Source organism: Chiloscyllium punctatum, chromosome 32 (assembly GCF_047496795.1).
Source record: "Chiloscyllium punctatum isolate Juve2018m chromosome 32, sChiPun1.3, whole genome shotgun sequence".
Classification (NCBI taxonomy): domain Eukaryota; kingdom Metazoa; phylum Chordata; class Chondrichthyes; order Orectolobiformes; family Hemiscylliidae; genus Chiloscyllium; species Chiloscyllium punctatum.
The window spans coordinates 75,637,562-75,655,998 of record NC_092770.1 but is presented as its reverse complement, the minus strand read 5'-3'; positions in this window follow the sequence as shown (position 1 = coordinate 75,655,998).

Below are 18,437 nucleotides of genomic sequence, written 5' to 3'. Positions count from 1 at the left end.
CAGAGGGCGAGAAACAGAGGGGCTGAAACAGAGGGCAAGAAACTGAGGGGCTGAAACAGTGTGGCTGAAACAGAGGGCGAGAAACAGAGGGGCTGAATCAGACGGGCTGAATCAGATGGGCTGAAACAGAGGGGCTGAAACAGAGGGCGAGAAACAGAGGGGCTGAAACAGAGGGCGTGAAACAGAGGGCGAGAAACAGAGGGGCTGAAAAAGAGGGGCTGAAACAAAGGGGCTGAAACAAAGCGCCTGATACAGAGGGCGAGAAACAGAGGGGCTGAAACAGAGGGCGAGAAACAGAGGGGCTGAAACAGAGGGGCTGAAACAGAGGGGCTGAAACAGTGGGGCTGAAACACAGGGCGAGAAACAGAGAGGCTGAAACACAGGGCGAGAAACAGAGGGGTTGAAACAGAGGGCGAGAAACAGAGGGGCTGAAACAGAGGGACTGAAACAGAGGGGCTGAAACAGAGGGGCTGAAAGAGAGGGCGAGAAACAGAGTGGCTGAAACAGAGGGCGAGAAACAGAGTGGCTGAAACAGAGGGCAAGAAACAGAGGGGCTGAAACAGAGGGCGAGAAACAGAGGGGCTGAAACAGAGGGGCTGAAACAGAGGGGCGGAAACAGAGGGGCTGAAACAGAGAGCGACAAACAGAGGGGCTGAAACAGAGGGCCAGAAACAGAGCGGCTGAAACAGAGGGCGAGAAACAGAGTGGCTGAAACAAATGGGGCTGAAACAGTGGGGCTAAAATAGAGTGGTGAAACAGAGGGCGAGAAATAGAGGGGCTGAAACAAAGGGCGAGAAACAGAGGGGCTGAAACAGAGGGCGAGAAACAGAGGGGCTGAAACAGAGGGCGAGAAACAGAGGGGCTGAAACAGAGGGGCTGAAACAGAGGGCGAGAAACAGAGGGGCTGAAACAGAGGGCGAGAAACAGAGGGGCTGAAACAGAGTGGCTGAAACAAAGGGGCTGAAACAGTGGGGCTAAAATAGAGGGGCTGAAACAGAGGGCGAGAAATAAAGGGGCTGCAACAGAGGGAAAGAAACAGAGGGGCTGAAACAGAGGGCGAGAAACAGAGGGGCTGAAACAGAGGGCGAGAAACAGAGGGGCTGAAACAGAGGGGCTGAAACAGAGGGGCTGAAACAGAGGGCGAGAAACAGAGGGGCTGAAACAGAGGGCGAGAAACAGAGGGGCTGAATCAGAGGGACTGAAACAGGGGGCGAGAAACAGAGGGGCTGAAACAGAGGGGCTGAAACAGAGGGGCTGAAACAGAGGGGCTGAAACAGAGGGTCTGAATAAGAGGTGCTGAAACAGAGGGGCTGAAACAGAGGGCGAGAAACAGAGGGGCTGAAACAGAGGGCGAGAAACAGAGGGGCTGAAACAGAGGGCGAGAAACAGAGGGCGAGAAACAGAGGTACTGAAACAGTGGGTCTAAAACAGAAGGGCTGAAACAGAGGGCGAGAAACAGATGGGGAGAAACAGAGGGCGAGAAGCAGAGTGACTGAAACAAAGGGGCTGAAACAGAGAGCGCGAAACAGAGGGACTGAAACAGAGGGCGAGAAACAGAGGGGCTGAAACAGAGGGCGAGAAACAGAGGGGCTGAAACAGAGGGCGAGAAACAGAGGGGCTGAAACAGAGGGCGAGAAACAGAGGGGCTGAATCAGACGGGCTGAATCAGATGGGCTGAAACAGAGGGGCTGAAACAGAGGGCGAGAAACAGAGGGGCTGAAACAGAGGGCGAGAAACAGAGGGCGAGAAACAGAGGGGCTGAAAAAGAGGGGCTGAACCAAAGGGGCTGAAACAAAGCGCCTGATACAGAGGGCGAGGAACAAAGGGGCTGAAAAAGAGGGCGAGAAACAGAGGGGCTGAAACAGAGGAGCTGAAACAGAGGGGCTGAAACAGTGGGTCTGAAACAGAGGGCGAGAAACAGAGAGGCTGAAACACAGGGTGAGAAACAGAGGGGCTGAAACAGAGGGCGAGAAACAGAGGGGCTGAAACAGAGGGGCTGAAACAGAGGGGCTGAAACAGAAGGGCTGAAACAGAGGGCGAGAAACAGAGTGGCTGAAACAGAGGGCGGGAAACAGAGGGGCTGAAACAGAGGGGCTGAAACAGAGGGGCGGAAACAGAGGGGCTGAAACAGAGAGCGACAAACAGAGGGGCTGAAACAGACGGCCAGAAACAGAGCGGCTGAAAAAGAGGGCGAGAAACAGAGGGGCTTAAACAAAGGGGCTGAAACAGTCGGGCTAAAATAGAGGGGCTGAAACAGAGGGCGAGAAACAGAGGGGCTGAAACAGAGGGGCTGAAACAGAGGGCGAGAAACAGAGGGGCTGAAACAGAGGGCGAGAAACAGAGGGCGAGAAACAGAGGGACTGAAACAGAGGATCTGAAACAGAGAGCGCGAAACAGAGGGACTGAAACAGAGGGCGAGAAACAGAGGGTCTGAAACAGAGGGCGAGAAACAGAGGGGCTGAAACAGAGGGCGAGAAACAGAGGGGCTGAAACAGAGGGCGAGAAACATAGGGGCTAAAACAGAGGGCGAGAAACAGAGGGGCTGAAACAGAGGGCGAGAAACAGAGGGGCTGAAACAGAGGGGCTGAAACAGAGGGGCTGAAACAGAGGGGCTGAAACAGAGGGCGAGAAACAGAGCGGCTGAAACAGAGGGCGAGAAACAGAGTGGCTGAATCAGAGGGGCTGAAACAGAGGGCGAGAAACAGAGGGGCTGAGACAGAGGGGCTGAAACAGAGGGGCTGAAACAGAGGGGCTGAAACAGAGGGCGAGAAACAGAGAGGCTGAAACAGAGGGCGAGAAACAGAGTTGCTGAAACAGAGGGCAAGAAACAGAGGGGCTGAAACAGAGGGCGAGAAACAGAGGGGCTGAAACAGAGGGGCTGAAACAGAGGGGCTGAAACAGAGAGCGAGAAACAGAGGGGCTGAAACAGAGGGCCAGAAACACACGGCGAGAAACAGAGGGACTGAAACAGTGGGGCTGAAACAGAGGGGCTGATACAGAGGGCGAGAAACGGAGTTGCTGAAACAGAGGGCAAGAAACAGAGGGGCTGAAACAGAGGGCGAGAAACAGAGGGGTTGAAACAAAGGGGCTGAAACAGTGGGGCTAAAACAGAGGGGCTGAAACAGAGGGCGAGAAATAGAGGGGCTGAAACAGAGGGCGAGAAACAGAGGGGCTGAAACAGAGGGCGAGAAACAGAGGGGCTGAAACAGAAGGCGAGAAACAGAGGGGCTGAAACAGAGGGGCTGAAACAGAGGGGCTGAAACAGAGGGCGAGAAACAGAGGGGCTGAAACAGAGGGCGAGAAACAGAGGGGCTGAAACAGAGGGCGAGAAACAGAGGGGCTGAATCAGAGGGGCTGAAACAGAGGGCGAGAAACAGAGGGGCTGAAACAGAGGGCGAGAAACAGAGGGGCTGAAACAGAGGGGCTGAAACAGAAGGGTGAGAAAAAGATGGGCTGAAACAGAGGGCGAGAAACAGAGGGGCTGAAACGGGGGGGCTGAATAAGTGGGGCTGAATCAGAGGGGCTGATTCAGAGGGGCTGAAACAGAGGGGCTTAATCAGAGGGGCTGAAACAGAGGGCGAGAAACAGAGGGGCTGAACCAGAGGGCGAGAAACAGAGGGGCAGAAACAGAGGGCGAGAAACAGAGGAGCTGAAACAGAGGGGCTGAAACAGAGAGCGCGAAACAGAGGGGCTGAAACAGATGGCGAGAAACAGAGGGACTGAAACAGAGGTCGAGAAACAGAGGGGCTGAAACAGAGGGCAAGAAACAGAGGGGCTGAAACAGAGTGGCTGAAACAGAAGGGCTGAAACAAAGGGGCTGAAACAGTGGGGCTAAAATAGAGGGGCTGAAACAGAGGGCGAGAAATAGAGGGGCTGCAACAGAGGGCGAGAAACAGAGGGGCTGAAACAGAGGGCGAGAAACAGAGGGGCTGAAACAGAGGGCGAGAAACAGAGGGGCTGAAACAGAGGGGCTGAAACAGAGGGGCTGAAACAGAGGGCGAGAAACAGAGGGGCTGAAACAGAGGGCGAGAAACAGAGGGGCTGAATCAGAGGGACTGAAACAGAGGGCGAGAAACAGAGGGGCTGAAACAGTGGGGCTGAAACAGAGGGGCTGAAACAGAGGGCGAGAAACAGAGGGGCTGAAACAGAGGGCGAGAAACAGAGGGCGAGAAACAGAGGGACTGAAACAGAGGATCTGAAACAGAGGGGCTGAAACAGAGGGCGAGAAACAGAGGGACTGAAACAAAGCGTCTGAAACAGAGAGCGCGAAACAGAGGGACTGAAACAGAGGGCGAGAAACAGAGGGGCTGAAACAGAGGGCGAGAAACAGAGGGGCTGAAACAGAGGGCGAGAAACAGAGGGGCTGAAACAGTGGGGCTGAAACAGTGGGGCTGAATCAGAGGGGCTGATTCAGAGGGGCTGAAACAGAGGGGCTTAATCAGAGGGGCTGAAACAGAGGGCGAGAAACAGAGGGGCTGAACCAGAGGGCGAGAAACAGAGGGGCAGAAACAGAGGGCGAGAAACAGAGGAGCTGAAACAGAGGGGCTGAAACAGAGAGCGCGAAACAGACGGGCTGAAACAGATGGCGAGAAACAGAGGGACTGAAACAGAGGTCGAGAAACAGAGGGACTGAAACAGAGGGCAAGAAACAGAGGGGCTGAAACAGAGTGGCTGAAACAGAAGGGCTGAAACAAAGGGGCTGAAACAGTGGGGCTAAAATAGAGGGGCTGAAACACAGGGCGAGAAATAGAGGGGCTGCAACAGAGGGCGAGAAACAGAGGGGCTGAAACAGAGGGCGAGAAACAGAGGGGCTGAAACAGAGGGCGAGAAACAGAGGGGCTGAAACAGAGGGGCTGAAACAGAGGGGCTGAAACAGAGGGCGAGAAACAGAGGGGCTGAAACAGAGGGCGAGAAACAGAGGGCGAGAAACAGAGGGACTGAAACAGAGGGCGAGAAACAGAGGGGCTGAAACAGAGGGGCTGAAACAGAGGGGATGAAACAGAGGGCGAGAAACAGAGGGGCTGAAACAGAGGGCGAGAAACAGAGGGGCTAAAACAGAGGGGCTGAAACAGAGGGGCTGAAACAGAGGGCGAGAAACAGAGGGGCTGAAACAGAGGGCGAGAAACAGAGGGGCTGAATCAGAGGGACTGAAACAGAGGGCGAGAAACAGAGGGGCTGAAACAGTGGGGCTGAAACAGAGGGGCTGAAACAGAGGGCGAGAAACAGAGGGGCTGAAACAGAGGGCGAGAAACAGAGGGCGAGAAACAGAGGGACTGAAACAGAGGATCTGAAACAGAGGGGCTGAAACAGAGGGCGAGAAACAGAGGGACTGAAACAAAGCGTCTGAAACAGAGAGCGCGAAACAGAGGGACTGAAACAGAGGGCGAGAAACAGAGGGGCTGAAACAGAGGGCGAGAAACAGAGGGGCTGAAACAGAGGGCGAGAAACAGAGGGGCTGAAACAGTGGGGCTGAAACAGTGGGGCTGAATCAGAGGGGCTGATTCAGAGGGGCTGAAACAGAGGGGCTTAATCAGAGGGGCTGAAACAGAGGGCGAGAAACAGAGGGGCTGAACCAGAGGGCGAGAAACAGAGGGGCAGAAACAGAGGGCGAGAAACAGAGGAGCTGAAACAGAGGGGCTGAAACAGAGAGCGCGAAACAGACGGGCTGAAACAGATGGCGAGAAACAGAGGGACTGAAACAGAGGTCGAGAAACAGAGGGACTGAAACAGAGGGCAAGAAACAGAGGGGCTGAAACAGAGTGGCTGAAACAGAAGGGCTGAAACAAAGGGGCTGAAACAGTGGGGCTAAAATAGAGGGGCTGAAACACAGGGCGAGAAATAGAGGGGCTGCAACAGAGGGCGAGAAACAGAGGGGCTGAAACAGAGGGCGAGAAACAGAGGGGCTGAAACAGAGGGCGAGAAACAGAGGGGCTGAAACAGAGAGGCTGAAACAGAGGGGCTGAAACAGAGGGCGAGAAACAGAGGGGCTGAAACAGAGGGCGAGAAACAGAGGGCGAGAAACAGAGGGACTGAAACAGAGGGCGAGAAACAGAGGGGCTGAAACAGAGGGGCTGAAACAGAGGGGATGAAACAGAGGGCGAGAAACAGAGGGGCTGAAACAGAGGGCGAGAAACAGAGGGCGAGAAACAGAGGGACTGAAACAGAGGATCTGAAACAGAGGGGCTGAAACAGAGGGCGAGAAACAGAGGGACTGAAACAAAGGGGCTGAAACAGAGGGGCTGAAACAGAGGGGCTGAAACAGAGGGCGTGAAACAGAGAGGCTGAAACAGAGGGCGAGAAACAGAGTGGATGAAACAGAGGGCAAGAAACAGAGGGGCTGAAACAGAGGGCGAGAAACAGAGGGACTGAAACAAAGGGTCTGAAACAGAGAGCGCGAAACAGAGGGACTGAAACAGAGGGGCTGAAACAGAGGGCGAGAAACAGAGGGGCTGAAACAGAGGGCGAGTAACAGAGGGGCTGAAACAGAGGGCAAGAAACTGAGGGGCTGAAACAGTGTGGCTGAAACAGAGGGCGAGAAACAGAGGGGCTGAATAAGAGGGGCTGAATCAGAAGGGCTGAAACAGAGGGGCTGAAACAGAGGGGCTGAAACAGAGGGCGAGAAACAGAGGGGCTGAAACAGAGGGGCTGAAACAGAGGGGCTGAAACAGAGGGCGAGAAACAGAGGGGCTGAAACAGAGGGCGAGAAACAGAGGGGCTGAATCAGAGGGGCTGGAACAGAGGGCGAGAAACAGAGGAGCTGAAACAGAGGGGCTGAAACAGAGGGGCTGAAACAGAGGGCGAGAAACAGAGGGGCTGAAACAGACGGCGAGAAACAGAGGGGCTGAAACAGAGTGGCTGAAACAAAGGGGCTGAAACAGTGGGGCTAAAATAGAGGGGCTGAAACAGAGGGCGAGAAATAGAGGGGCTGCAACAGAGGGCGATAAACAGAGGGGCTGAAACAGAGGGCGAGAAACAGAGGGGCTGAAACAGAGGGCGAGAAACAGAGGGGCTGAAAAAGAGGGGCTGAAACAGAGGGGCTGAAACAGAGGGCGAGAAACAGAGGGGCTGAAACAGAGGGCGAGAAACAGAGGGGCTGAATCAGAGGGACTGAAACAGAGGGCGAGAAACAGAGGGGCTGAAACAGAGGGGCTGAAACAGAGGGGCTGAATCAGAGGGCGAGAAAAAGAGGGGCTGAAACAGAGGGCGAGAAACAGAGGGCGAGAAACAGAGGGACTGAAACAGAGGATCTGAAACAGAGGGGCTGAAACAGAGGGCGAGAAACAGAGGGACTGAAACAAAGGGTCTGAAACAGAGAGCGCGAAACAGAGAGACTGAAACAGAGGGCGAGAAACAGAGGGGCTGAAACAGAGGGCGAGAAACAGAGGGGCTGAAACAGAGGGCGAGAAACAGAGGGGCTGAAACAGAGGGCAAGAAACTGAGGGGCTGAAACAGTGTGGCTGAAACAGAGGGCGAGAAACAGAGGGGCTGAATCAGACGGGCTGAATCAGATGGGCTGAAACAGAGGGGCTGAAACAGAGGGCGAGAAACAGAGGGCGAGAAACAGAGGGGCTGAAAAAGAGGGGCTGAAACAAAGGGGCTGAAACAAAGCGCCTGATACAGAGGGCGAGAAATAGAGGGGCTGAAACAGTGGGCGAGAAACAGAGGGGCTGAAACAGAGGGCGAGAAACAGAGGGGCTGAAACAGAGGGGCTGAAACAGAGGGGCTGAAACAGTGGGGCTGAAACACAGGGCGAGAAACAGAGAGGCTGAAACACAGGGCGAGAAACAGAGGGGCTGAAACAGAGGGCGAGAAACAGAGGGGCTGAAACAGAGGGACTGAAACAGAGGGGCTGAAACAGAGGGGCTGAAAGAGAGGGCGAGAAACAGAGTGGCTGAAACAGAGGGCGAGAAACAGAGTGGCTGAAACAGAGGGCAAGAAACAGAGGGGCTGAAACAGAGGGCGAGAAACAGAGGGGCTGAAACAGAGGGGCTGAAACAGAGGGGCGGAAACAGAGGGGCTGAAACAGAGAGCGACAAACAGAGGGGCTGAAACAGAGGGCCAGAAACAGAGCGGCTGAAACAGAGGGCGAGAAACAGAGTGGCTGAAACAAATGGGGCTGAAACAGTGGGGCTAAAATAGAGGGGTGAAACAGAGGGCGAGAAATAGAGGGGCTGAAACAGAGAGCGAGAAACAGAGGGGCTGAAACAGAGGGCGAGAAACAGAGGGGCTGAAACAGAGGGTGAGAAACAGAGGGGCTGAAACAGAGGGGCTGAAACAGAGGGGCTGAAACAGGGGGCGAGAAACAGAGGGGCTGAAACAGAGGGCGAGAAACAGAGGGGCTGAAACAGAGTGGCTGAAACAAAGGGGCTGAAACAGTGGGGCTAAAATAGAGGGGCTGAAACAGAGGGCGAGAAATAGAGGGGCTGCAACAGAGGGCGAGAAACAGAGGGGCTGAAACAGAGGGCGAGAAACAGAGGGGCTGAAACAGAGGGCGAGAAACAGAGGGGCTGAAACAGAGGGGCTGAAACAGAGGGGCTGAAACAGAGGGCGAGAAACAGAGCGGCTGAAACAGAGGGCGAGAAACAGAGGGGCTGAATCAGAGGGACTGAAACAGAGGGCGAGAAACAGAGGGGCTGAAACAGAGGGGCTGAAACAGTGGGGCTGAAACAGAGGGGCTGAAACAGAGGGCGAGAAACAGAGGGGCTGAAACAGAGGGCGAGAAACAGAGGGGCTGAAACAGAGGGCGAGAAACAGAGGGCGAGAAACAGAGGTACTGAAACAGAGGGTCTAAAACAGAGGGGCTGAAACAGAGGGCGAGAAACAGATGGGCAGAAACAGAGGGCGAGAAGCAGAGTGACTGAAACAAAGGGGCTGAAACAGAGAGCGCGAAACAGAGGGACTGAAACAGAGGGCGAGAAACAGAGGGGCTGAAACAGAGGGCGAGAAACAGAGGGGCTGAAACAGAGTGCGAGAAACAGAGGGGCTGAAACAGAGGGCAAGAAACACAGGGGCTGAAACAGTGTGGCTGAAACAGAGGGCGAGAAACAGAGGGGCTGAATCAGACGGGCTGAATCAGATGGGCTGAAACAGAGGGGCTGAAACAGAGGGCGAGAAACAGAGGGGCTGAAACAGAGGGCGAGAAACAGAGGGCGAGAAACAGAGGGGCTGAAAAAGAGGGGCTGAAACAAAGGGGCTGAAACAAAGCGCCTGATACAGAGGGCGAAAAACAAAGGGGCTGAAAAAGAGGGCGAGAAACAGAGGGGCTGAAACCGAGGGGCTGAAACAGAGGGGCTGAAACAGTGGGGCTGAAACAGAGGGCGAGAAACAGAGAGGCTGAAACACAGGGTGAGAAACAGAGGGGCTGAAACAGAGGGCGAGAAACAGAGGGGCTGAAACAATGGGGCTGAAACAGAGGGGCTGAAACAGAAGGGCTGAAACAGAGGGCGAGAAACAGAGTGGCTGAAACAGAGGGCGAGAAACAGAGTGGCTGAAACAGAGGGCAAGAAACAGAGGGGCTGAAACAGAGGGCGAGAAACAGAGGGGCTGAAACAGAGGGGCTGAAAAAGAGGGGCGGAAATGGAGGGGCTGAAACAGAGAGCGACAAACAGAGGGGCTGAAACAGACGGCCAGAAACAGAGCGGCTGAAAAAGAGGGCGAGAAACAGAGGGGCTGAAACAAAGGGGCTGAAACAGTCGGGCTAAAATAGAGGGGCTGAAACAGAGGGCGAGAAACAGAGGGGCTGAAACAGAGGGCGAGAAACATAGGGGCTGAAACAGAGGGCGAGAAACAGAGGGGCTGAAACAGAGGGCGAGAAACAGAGGGGCTGAAACAGAGGGGCTGAAACACTGGGGCTGAAACAGAGGGGCTGAAACCGAGGGGCTGAAACAGAGGGCGAGAAACAGAGCGGCTGAAACAGAGGGCGAGAAACAGAGGGGCTGAATCAGAGGGGCTGAAACAGAGTGCGAGAAACAGAGGGGCTGAAACAGAGGGGCTGAAACAGAGGGGCTGAAACAGAGGGGCTGAAACAGAGGGCGAGAAACAGAGAGGCTGAAACAGAGGGCGAGAAACAGAGTTGCTGAAACAGAGGGCAAGAAACAGAGGGGCTGAAACAGAGGGTGAGAAACAGAGGGGCTGAAACAGAGGGGCTGAAACAGAGGGGCTGAAACAGAGAGCGAGAAACAGAGGGGCTGAAACAGAGGGCCAGAAACAGAGGGCGAGAAACAGAGGGACTGAAACAGTGGGGCTGAAACAGATGGGCTGATACAGAGGGCGAGAAACAGAGCGGCTGAAACAGAGGGCGAGAAACAGTGGGGTTGAAACAAAGGGGCTGAAACAGTGGGGCTAAAACAGAGGGGCTGAAACAGAGGGCGAGAAATAGAGGGGCTGAAACAGATGGCGAGAAACAGAGGGGCTGAAACAGAGGGCGAGAAACAGAGGGGCTGAATCAGATGGGCTGAAACAGAGGGGCTGAAACAGAGGGCGAGAAACAGAGGGGCTGAAACAGAGGGCGAGAAACAGAGGGCGAGAAACAGAGGGGCTGAAAAAGAGGGGCTGAAACAAAGGGGCTGAAACAAAGCGCCTGATACAGAGGGCGAGGAACAAAGGGGCTGAAAAAGAGGGCGAGAAACAGAGGGGCTGAAACAGAGGGGCTGAAACAGAGGGGCTGAAACAGTGGGGCTGAAACAGAGGGCGAGAAACAGAGAGGCTGAAACACAGGGTGAGAAACAGAGGGGCTGAAACAGAGGGCGAGAAACAGAGGGGCTGAAACAGAGGGGCTGAAACAGAGGGGCTGAAACAGTGTGGCTGAAACAGAGGGCGAGAAACAGAGGGGCTGAATCAGACGGGCTGAATCAGATGGGCTGAAACAGAGGGGCTGAAACAGAGGGCGAGAAACAGAGGGGCTGAAACAGAGGGCGAGAAACAGAGGGCGAGAAACAGAGGGGCTGAAAAAGAGGGGCTGAAACAAAGGGGCTGAAACAAAGCGCCTGATACAGAGGGCGAGGAACAAAGGGGCTGAAACAGAGGGCGAGAAACAGAGGGGCTGAAACAGAGGGGCTGAAACAGAGGGGCTGAAACAGTGGGGCTGAAACAGAGGGCGAGAAACAGAGAGGCTGAAACACAGGGTGAGAAACAGAGGGGCTGAAACAGAGGGCGAGAAACAGAGGGGCTGAAACAGAGGGGCTGAAACAGAGGGCGAGAAACAGAGTGGCTGAAACAGAGGGCGAGAAACAGAGTGGCTGAAACAGAGGGCAAGAAACAGAGGGGCTGAAACAGAGGGTGAGAAACAGAGGGGCTGAAACAGAGGGGCTGAAACAGAGGGGCGGAAACAGAGCGGCTGAAACAGAGAGCGACAAACAGAGAGGCTGAAACAGACGGCCAGAAACAGAGCGGCTGAAAAAGAGGGCGAGAAACAGAGGGGCTGAAACAAAGGGGCTGAAACAGTCGGGCTAAAGTAGAGGGGCTGAAACAGAGGGCGAGAAACAGAGGGGCTGAAACAGAGGGCGAGAAACATAGGGGCTGAAACAGAGGGCGAGAAACAGGGGCTGAAACAGAGGGCGAGAAACAGAGCGGCTGAAACAGAGGGGCTGAAACAGAGGGGCTGAAACAGAGGGGCTGAAACAGAGGGGCTGAAACAGAGGGCGAGAAACAGAGCGGCTGAAACAGAGGGCGAGAAACAGAGGGGCTGAATCAGAGGGGCTGAAACAGAGGGCGAGAAACAGAGGGGCTGAAACAGAGGGGCTGAAACAGAGGGGCTGAAACAGAGGGGCTGAAACAGAGGGCGAGAAACAGAGAGGCTGAAACAGAGGGCGAGAAACAGAGTTGCTGAAACAGAGGGCAAGAAACAGAGGGGCTGAAACAGAGGGCGAGAAACAGAGGGGCTGAAACAGAGGGGCTGAAACAGAGGGGCTGAAACAGAGAGCGAGAAACAGAGGGGCAGAAACAGAGGGCCAGAAACAGAGGGCGAGAAACAGAGGGACTGAAACAGTGGGGCTGAAACAGATGGGCTGATACAGAGGGCGAGAAACAGAGCGGCTGAAACAGAGGGCGAGAAACAGTGGGGTTGAAACAAAGGGGCTGAAACAGTGGGGCTAAAACAGAGGGGCTGAAACAGAAGGCGAGAAATAGAGGGGCTGAAACAGATGGCGAGAAACAGAGGGGCTGAAACAGAGGGCGAGAAGCAGAGGGGCTGAAACAGAAGGCGAGAAACAGAGGGGCTGAAACAGAGGGCGAGAAACAGAGGGGCTGAAACAGAGGGCGAGAAACAGAGAGGCTGAAACAGAGGGCGAGAAACAGAGGGGCTGAATCAGAGGGGCTGAAACAGAGGGCGAGAAACAGAGGGGCTGAAACAGAGAGGGAGAAACAGAGGGGCTGAAACAGTGGGGCTGAAACAGAGGGTGAGAAACAGAGGGGCTGAAACAGAGGGCGAGAAACAGAGGGGCTGAATCAGAGGGGCTGAAACAGTTGGCCTGAATCAGCGGGGCTGATTCAGAGGGGCTGAAACAGAGGGGCTTAATCAGAGGGGCTGAAACAGACGGCGAGAAACAGAGGGGCTGAACCAGAGGGCGAGAAACAGAGGGGCAGAAACAGAGGGCGAGAAACAGAGGAGCTGAAACAGAGTTGCTGAAACAGAGAGCGCGAAACAGAGGGGCTGAAACAGATGGCGAGAAACAGAGGGACTGAAACAGAGGTCGAGAAACAGAGGGGCTGAAACAGAGGGCAAGAAACAGAGGGGCTGAAACAGAGTGGCTGAAACAGAAGGGCTGAAACAAAGGGGCTGAAACAGAGGGCGAGAAACAGTGGGGCTGAATCAGAGGGGCTGAATCAGAAGGGCTGAAACAGAGGGGCTGAAACAGAGGGCGAGAAACAGAGAGGCTGAATCAGAGGGGCTGAAACAGAGGGCGAGAAACAGAGGGGCTGAAACAGAGGGCGAGAAACAGAGAGGCTGAAACAGAGGGCGAGAAACAGAGTGGCTGAAACAGAGGGCAAGAAACGGAGGGGCTGAAACAGAGGGCGAGAAACAGAGGGGCTGAAACAGAGAGCGAGAAACAGAGGGGCTGAAACAGAGAGCGAGAAACAGAGGGGCTGAAACAGAGGGCCAGAAACAGAGGTCGAGAAACAGAGGGACTGAAACAGTGGGGCTGAAACAGACGGGCTAATACAGAGGGCGAGAAACAGAGCGGCTGAAACAGAGGGCGAGAAACAGAGGGGCTGAAACAAAGGGGCTGAAACAGTGGGGCTAAAACAGAGGGGCTGAAACAGAGGGCGAGAAATAGAGGGGCTGAAACAGAGGGCGAGAAACAGACGGGCTGAAACAGAGGGCGAGAAACAGAGGGGCTGAAACAGAAGGCGAGAAACAGAGGGGCTGAAACAGAAGGCGAGAAACAGAGGGGCTGAAACAGAGGGGCTGAAACAGAGGGCCAGAAACAGAGCGGCTGAAAAAGAGGGCGAGAAACAGAGGGGCTGAAACAAAGGGGCTGAAACAGTCGGGCTAAAATAGAGGGGCTGAAACAGAGGGCGAGAAACAGAGGGGCTGAAACAGAGGGCGAGAAACATAGGGGCTGAAACAGAGGGCGAGAAACAGAGGGGCTGAAACCGAGGGCGAGAAACAGAGGGGCTGAAACAGAGGGGCTGAAACAGAGGGGCTGAAACCGAGGGGCTGAAACAGAGGGCGAGAAACAGAGCGGCTGAAACAGAGGGTGAGAAACAGAGGGGCTGAATCAGAGGGGCTGAAACAGAGGGCGAGAAACAGAGGGGCTGAAACAGAGGGGCTGAAATAGAGGGGCTGAAACAGAGGGGCTGAAACAGAGGGCGAGAAACAGAGAGGCTGAAACAGACGGCGAGAAACAGAGTTGCTGAAACAGAGGGCAAGAAACAGAGGGGCTGAAACAGAGGGCGAGAAACAGAGGGGCTGAAACACAGGGGCTGAAACAGAGGGGCTGAAACAGAGGGGCTGAAACAGAGAGCGAGAAACAGAGTGGCTGAAACAGAGGGCCAGAAACAGAGGGCGAGAAACAGAGGGACTGAAACAGAGGGGCTGAAACAGAGGGGCTGATACAGAGGGCGAGAAACAGAGCGGCTGAAACAGAGGGCGAGAAACAGAGGGGTTGAAACAAAGGGGCTGAAACAGTGGGACTAAAACAGAGGGGCTAAAACAGAGGGCGAGAAATAGAGGGGCTGAAACAGAGGGGCTGAAACAGAGGGGCTGAAACAGAGGGCGAGAAACAGAGGGGCTGAAACAGAGGGCGAGAAACAGAGGGGCTGAAACAGAGGGCGAGAAACAGAGGGGCTGAATCAGAGGGGCTGAAACAGAGGGCGAGACACAGAGGGGCTGAAACAGAGAGGGAGAAACAGAGGGGCTGAAACAGAGGGGCTGAAACAGAGGGTGAGAAACAGAGGGGCTGAAACAGAGGGGCTGAAACAGAGGGCGAGAAACAGTGGGGCTGAATCAGAGGGGCTGATTCAGAGGGGCTGAAACAGAGGGGCTTAATCAGAGGGGCTGAAACAGAGGGCGAGAAACAGAGGGGCTGAACCAGAGGGCGAGAAACAGAGGGGCAGAAACAGAGGGCGAGAAACAGAGGAGCTGAAACAGAGGGGCTGAAACAGAGAGCGCGAAACAGAGGGGCTGAAACAGATGGCGAGAAACAGAGGGACTGAAACAGAGGTCGAGAAACAGAGGGGCTGAAACAGAGGGCAAAAAAACAGAGGGGCTGAAACAGAGTGGCTGAAACAGAAGGGCTGAAACAAAGGGGCTGAAACAGAGGGCGACAAACAGAGGGGCTGAATCAGAGGGGCTGAATCAGAAGGGCTGAAACAGAGGGGCTGAAACAGAGGGGCTGAAACAGAGGGCGAGAAACAGAGGGGCTGAAACAGAGGGCGAGAAACAGACGGGCTGAAACAGAGGGGCTGAAACAGAGGGGCTGAAACAGAGGGCGAGAAACAGAGGGGCTGAAACAGAGGGGCTGAAACAGAGGGGCTGAAACAGAGGGCGAGAAACAGAGAGGCTGAAACAGAGGGCTAGAAACAGAGTGGCTGAAACAGAGAGGCTGAAACAGAGGGCGAGAAACAGAGTGGCTGAAACAGAGGGCAAGAAACAGAGGGGCTGAAACAGAGGGCGAGAAACAGAGGGGCTGAAACAGAGGGGCTGAAACAGAGGGGCTGAAACAGAGAGCGAGAAACAGAGGGGCTGAAACAGAGGGCCAGAAACAGAGGGCGAGAAACAGAGGGACTGAAACAGTGGGGCTGAAACAGACGGGCTAATACAGTGGGCGAGAAACAGAGCGGCTGAAACAGAGGGCGAGAAACAGAGGGGCTGAAACAAAGGGGCTGAAACAGTGGGGCTAAAACAGAGGGGCTGAAACAGAGGGCGAGAAATAGAGGGGCTGAAACAGAGGGCGAGAAACAGACGGGCTGAAACAGAGGGCGAGAAACAGAGGGGCTGAAAGAGAAGGCGAGAAACAGAGGGGCTGAAACAGAAGGCGAGAAACAGAGGGGCTGAAACAGAGGGGCTGAAACAGAGGGGCTGAAACAGAGGGCCAGAAACAGAGCGGCTGAAAAAGAGGGCGAGAAACAGAGGGGCTGAAACAAAGCGGCTGAAACAGTCGGGCTAAAATAGAGGGGCTGAAACAGAGGGCGAGAAACAGAGGGGCTGAAACAGAGGGCGAGAAACAGAGGGGCTAAAACAGAGGGCGAGAAACAGAGGGGCTGAAACAGAGGGGCTGAAACAGAGGGGCTGAAACAGAGGGGCTGAAACAGAGGGCGAGAAACAGAGCGGCTGAAACAGAGGGTGAGAAACAGAGGGGCTGAATCAGAGGGGCTGAAACAGAGGGCGAGAAACAGAGGGGCTGAAACAGAGGGGCTGAAACAGAGGGGCTGAAACAGAGGGGCTGAAACAGAGGGCGAGAAACAGAGAGGCTGAAACAGAGGGCAAGAAACAGAGGGGCTGAAACAGAGGGCGAGAAACAGAGGGGCTGAAACAGAGGGGCTGAAACAGAGGGGCTGAAACAGAGAGCGAGAAACAGAGAGCGAGAAACAGAGGGGCTGAACCAGAGGGCCAGAAACAGAGGGCGAGAAACAGAGGGACTGAAACAGTGGGGCTGAAACAGAGGGGCTGATACAGAGGGCGAGAAACAGAGCGGCTGAAACAGAGGGCGAGAAACAGAGGGGTTGAAACAAAGGGGCTGAAACAGTGGGGCTAAAACAGAGGGGCTGAAACAGAGGGCGAGAAATAGAGGGGCTGAAACAGAGGGCGAGAAACAGAGGGGCTGAAACAGAGGGCAAGAAACAGAGGGGCTGAAACAGAAGGCGAGAAACAGAGGGGCTGAAACAGAGGGGCTGAAACAGAGGGGCTGAAACAGAGGGCGAGAAACAGAGGGGCTGAAACAGAGGGCGAGAAACAGAGGGGCTGAAACAGAGGGCGAGAAACAGAGGGGCTGGATCAGAGGGGCTGAAACAGAGGGCGAGAAACAGAGGGGCAGAAACAGAGAGGGAGAAACAGAGCAGCTGAAACAGAGAGGCTGAAACAGAGGTTGAGAAACAGAGGGGCTGAAACAGAGGGGGAGAAACAGAGGGGCTGAAACAGAGGGGCTGAAACAGTGGGGCTGAATCAGAGGGGCTGATTCAGAGGGGCTGAAACAGAGGGGCTTAATCAGAGGGGCTGAAACAGAGGGCGAGAAACAGAGGGGCTGAACCAGAGTGCGAGAAACAGAGGGGCAGAAACAGAGGGCGAGAAACAGAGGAGCTGAAACAGAGGGGCTGAAACAGAGGGGCTGAAACAGAGGGGCTGAAACAGAGGGGCTGAAACAGAGGGCGAGAAACAGAGAGGCTGAAACAGAGGGCGAGAAACAGAGTTGCTGAAACAGAGGGCAAGAAACAGAGGGGCTGAAACAGAGGGCGAGAAACAGAGGGGCTGAAACAGAGGGGCTGAAACAGAGGGGCTGAAACAGAGAGCGAGAAACAGAGAGCGAGAAACAGAGGGGCTGAACCAGAGGGCCAGAAACAGAGGGCGAGAAACAGAGGGACTGAAACAGTGGGGCTGAAACAGAGGGGCTGATACAGAGGGCGAGAAACAGAGCGGCTGAAACAGAGGGCGAGAAACAGAGGGGTTGAAACAAAGGGGCTGAAACAGTGGGGCTAAAACAGAGGGGCTGAAACAGAGGGCGAGAAATAGAGGGGCTGAAACAGAGGGCGAGAAACAGAGGGGCTGAAACAGAGGGCGAGAAACAGAGGGGCTGAAACAGAAGGCGAGAAACAGAGGGGCTGAAACAGAGGGGCTGAAACAGAGGGGCTGAAACAGAGGGCGAGAAACAGAGGGGCTGAAACAGAGGGCGAGAAACAGAGGGGCTGAAACAGAGGACGAGAAACAGAGGGGCTGAATCAGAGGGGCTGAAACAGAGGGCGAGAAACAGAGGGGCTGAAACAGAGAGGGAGAAACAGAGGAGCTGAAACAGAGGGGCTGAAACAGAGGTTGAGAAACAGAGGGGCTGAAACAGAGGGGGAGAAACAGAGGGGCTGAAACAGAGGGGCTGAAACAGTGGGGCTGAATCAGAGGGGCTGATTCAGAGGGGCTGAAACAGAGGGCGAGAAACAGAGGGGCTGAACCAGAGTGCGAGAAACAGAGGGGCAGAAACAGAGGGCGAGAAAGAGAGGAGCTGAAACAGAGGGGCTGAAACAGAGAGCGCGAAACAGAGGGGCTGAACCAGAGTGCGAGAAACAGAGCGGCTGAAACAGATGGCGAGAAACAGAGGGACTGAAACAGAGGTCGAGAAACAGAGGGGCTGAAACAGAGGGCAAGAAACAGAGGGGCTGAAACAGAGTGGCTGAAACAGAAGGGCTGAAACAAAGGGGCTGAAACAGAGGGCGAGAAACAGAGTGGCTGAATCAGAGGGGCTGAATCAGAAGGGCTGAAACAGAGGGGCTGAAACAGAGGGCGAGAAACAGAGTGGCTGAAACAGAGTGGCTGAAACAGAAGGGCTGAATCAGAGGGGCTGAAACAGAGGGCGAGAAACAGAGGGGCTGAAACAGAGGGGCTGAAACAGAGGGGCTGAAACAGAGTGCGAGAAACAGAGAGGCTGAAACAGAGGGCGAGAAACAGAGTGGCTGAAACAGAGGGCAAGAAACAGAGGGGCTGAAACAGAGGGCGAGAAACAGAGGGGCTGAAACAGAGGGGCTGAAACAGAGGGGCTGAAACAGAGGGCCAGAAACAGAGGGCGAGAAACAGAGGGACTGAAACAGTGGGGCTGAAACAGACGGGCTAATACAGAGGGCGAGAAACAGAGCGGCTGAAACAGAGGGCGAGAAACAGAGGGGCTGAAACAAAGGGGCTGAAACAGTGGGGCTAAAACAGAGGGGCTGAAACAGAGGGCGAGAAATAGAGGGGCTGAAACAGAGGGCGAGAAACAGAGGGGCTGAAACAGAGGGCGAGAAACAGAGGGGCTGAA